Source organism: Fukomys damarensis, unplaced genomic scaffold, assembly GCF_012274545.1.
Source record: "Fukomys damarensis isolate Sample0158 unplaced genomic scaffold, DMR_v1.0_HiC HiC_scaffold_10, whole genome shotgun sequence".
NCBI classification, from domain to species: Eukaryota; Metazoa; Chordata; class Mammalia; order Rodentia; family Bathyergidae; genus Fukomys; species Fukomys damarensis.
Window position 1 is genome coordinate 4,252,523 of NW_022900922.1, and position 3,866 is coordinate 4,256,388.

A 3,866-nucleotide genomic window follows, 5' to 3' on the forward strand; every position below is an offset into this window, starting at 1 on the left:
TTTTACTTTCTCATTTTACTAAAGAATATTTAAAATGTGTCCTATTGCATTCTTTCTTTTTTCTTTTTTTCTGGTAAAAGGGATTGACTCCAAGGTCTTATTCATGAAAAGTAGGTACTCTAAGACAGTGCTACAGTCCCGTAGTCCCAATATAACTTTCTAACTTCCTTTCTTCCTCCCTCCTTCCCTTCTTTCTTTCTTTCTTTGATCATGCACCAGGAATTAAATCTAGGGCCTTACTAACTTTGTTCTTGTATTCATTTATTAGGCCATTTATTTAAATTTTTACTGTAGCAAATACTTTCATTTTGCATTTGCTTAGTTATTTTCCCCTATGGTTCTAAAACTTTCATACATTTTGTTAGTTTTGTAAAATCACTCTTAATAAAATTTTCCACACTATAAAATTTGAAACATGAGCTTTGTCTTTTATTTTATTTTTACTATTGCTTTCTGAAACTTCCCTACATAAAATAATTCAACTTCCTAACCCTTTCCACATGGCTGTACTGTCATGGCACGATATAGGCTTTTTCTGGAAAGTATTGTAGGGGGGTCTTATAAAAATTCACATCACCTCGTATCTTTATTGGATACCCAACTCTGAAGCACATGTTTCTCTTTATCCTACTTAGCTCTCTTATTTTTATATGACAGTTGCTTTCTGGAAAAGAATGTGAGTGAAGCCAGGCGTGGTGGTGCACGCCTATAATCCCAGCACTCAGGAGTCTGAGGCAGGAGGATTGCTGGGAGTTCGAGACCAGCCTGGGCTCCATAGTGAGTTTCAGGTCAGTCTCAACTACATAGTGAGACCCTGTGTCAAAAAAAAAAAAAAGAATGCATGTGACATAAGAAGAGATTCTTGAAATCAGAATATATCTTTTTTTGTCTACCACAAGTTCACTGATAGTTTTACTGGGTATAGAAGTCTAGGTTTAAAATTATTTTATTTTATTTAGTTGTTGTTGTTGTTCTGAAGACTGTGTTCTAACTGCCTAGGACACAGACACATCACGTAATCACTCCAGATAGTCTGCTGCCACTTCAAGGACAATGGCTAAAATGAATTTGCAAATCCTTAACTTTAAGTAACTTTCTCCCAAAAAAGTCAGTGGGTAGAATGGTCTCAAAACTGTGTCTTCACAACTTTGTCTTTTACTCATTTGCTGTGATACGACTAACAAGGTCAGTAGATACTGTGCTGGGTCTTGGGCAATGGTTTTCCGAAAGCAAAACATCATTTTCTCTGCGCAGTGGGAATCACTGGCATCGGGCCGGGCTAGATCTGAAGGACGGCTTGGAACCCTGGCCTCTCCTTTACTTCGGAGTGTGTTTGCACTGTCGCCAGCAGCTGATTCTTTTTGATGATCTGCAAGGCCAACTGGGTATTACCGTCCTACAGCTCCAGGTACACAGCCAGCAAGATAGCTTCAGGGGGCACCTCCTTCGGGTGAATCATGGAAGTCACCTGGTGCAGACATTGGGGGCTTTGTCCTACTCACTCCCAAGGCAGTAGGCGCTGGTGAAGTTGAACAGCATCGCAGTTCTGGCCGAGGTGACGGAAATGGGATAGCACTGGGAGGGCCCCTCTCAGAGGATTCCATTGCTTCCTTTTCACCCTTGACTGATCCTTGGTCCTGCTCTTTGGAAGAGATCGCTAAGGAGACATCGGTGACATTCTCCGGGGTCAAGTGAATAATGGTATCTGATATTCTTTCCAGGGAGATAAGGGCTTCTGCTGCCAACAAATAGCCCAGAAACTTATGACAGCCTGAGAGCTTGGACTGCAGGAGAAGTTTATCTGCGTGGTTCAAAGCCGTCAGGTTATCACCCAAAGCCAGGGCCACCCAATGCAATGCAGTAGGGAGCGTTTCAAGTTTTCTAATTCCTATTTTCTCGGTGGTGAAGAAGGTGGAGCTGAAATGCATTTATCTTCATCATGGCTCTTACCGCTTGCTGCATGTTTTGCTGCTCTCGCTGCTCTCTGTGTTCCCGCTGAGCTGACTGCTGTTTTTAGACCTATTGTCCTGTTTCAGATCTTGCTGTTCTTCAGGTAACAGCAGCAAGGCGTTCCTGAGGCAAATGGTCCCAGATTCCTGGCTGGCTACAGGAATGGCTGAAGACTGCCCATCATTATATACAGTATTCTGTATGGACTGTGATGCCAGAACTATTTTATGATGATAGCCTTGACCAACGACAGACTGAACGATTCCCTTTTTGCTTGGAAGACCCTTAGTTGCTTCCTCAGAAATCTTTTCATTGGCAGTGATGCAGCACTCAGCCAGCTGTAACCAAAGGTGAGGATTGGCATGATAAATCTGGACAGCCTCAGTCAGGCACTGGAAGGCAGCAAGAGGCCTTCTGATGTGCAGAAGCTGAGTCCCACAGTTATATAGTGACTCAGACATCTTGTTGGTTAGTAAAGTACACATGGGTCTTCCTGAAAATTTTTTGTCTGGGTCAGGGCTCCTGCACTCAGCTGTGCACAGATGTTGTCATTCTCTTGCAGTGCCTTCTGAAAGTAGAAAATTCCCAAATTGTGCTCGCTCATGGTGAAATGGGTGCAACCAAGACTATTCCAGAACATGCATCATAAACATTCACCTGTTTCCATGAATCCTGGATGCTCAGCAATGTTTGAACTATTTAACAGCTTCACAGCTTTTCGATAATTGGCCCTTAAGTACTCAAAATTGCTTTTAAGAAACAGAGAGGATGCAGAATTTCTGGCTGTGTTCATGACTGATTTGATTTCCTTTTTGCATGCTTTTAGGGACTTCATTTGGATATAAGCTCTTACTTTGTACTGATGCATCTTTGATTTTGTGGCTTCTATCAGAGCTCCTCTTTCAGCTTTATGATTAGATCCACCTTTGTTGCTATCATTACCAGTCTCATTCTTTCCATTTTTATTATTGTTACCCTGTGAAAAATCATTTTTTTCTAGGACAGCAAGAAGATTATAAAGCTTTCTCAGCTTGGTAGGTTAATATGTACAGATCTACAAGCAAAAAACACACTGCTTGGGCAAATTTTTCTTCAAAAGTTTCCTTGAACTTATAAAGTTTTTCACCAACTGCTATTGCTTTAAGTAGATGATAAAGAAGGACTGCTTGATTATAAGACAACATAGTTTTCAATATCATCTAATCCATCCATTTCTTCAACAACTGAGTGAACCTAATTCTTCAGCTGCTTAAGTGTTTGCCTCAAATTATCTGTTGTTATTTGGTTACTTTTTAAAACCTCAGTTACTGCTGTGTTCACAATTATTTTATAATCATCTTTGTTTATTATTGTAGACAGGCCAGTTGTTGCAGACAGGCATCACAATTTCCAGATGTGAAGGCTTGGAAAGCACGGGTGGACAGCTTCTTCTCTTGATCAGTGATCCCAGAGGGCTGACCTGTCCCTTCATGTTTCTCTGCTCCCTGATCTGCAGGCTTCTCTGCAGCCATCTTCCTGCCTCAGCTCAAGTTCTTCCCTGCAAGTGGAGTGGCCCCAACTCCGGCCACCTGGCTGGCTGCTGTCCTGGACTCTGGAGGACAACTCTGAGCCCACTCCAGCTCCTCTAAATTATTTTCTTTTATAGGTAAAACCCTTGAAATCATAGAGTAGGGAAGGAATATCTGAAAGGAACCCTACTTGCCCAGAAAATAGCTCTAAGAATCAACAAATGGGATCATATTAAATTTAAAAGCTCTGTAGAGCAAAAGAAACTACCAATAGAGTGAAAAGACAACCTATAAAATGAAGAAAAAATTGTCAGTGATTCTTCAGACTGAGGACATATATCTAAAGTATATAAAGAACTAAAAAAAAAATTAGACTTTCCAAAATAGAACACCCAACAGAAATTGCCA

The 3,866-nt window shown here is 41.1% G+C and overlaps 1 pseudogene; it reads right to left on the reverse strand.

Moving 5' to 3' along the window:
- Positions 1-1,279: 1,279 nt before the first annotated feature.
- Positions 1,280-3,461, reverse strand: LOC104860293 (annotated as a pseudogene).
- Positions 3,462-3,866: the final 405 nt, after the last annotated feature.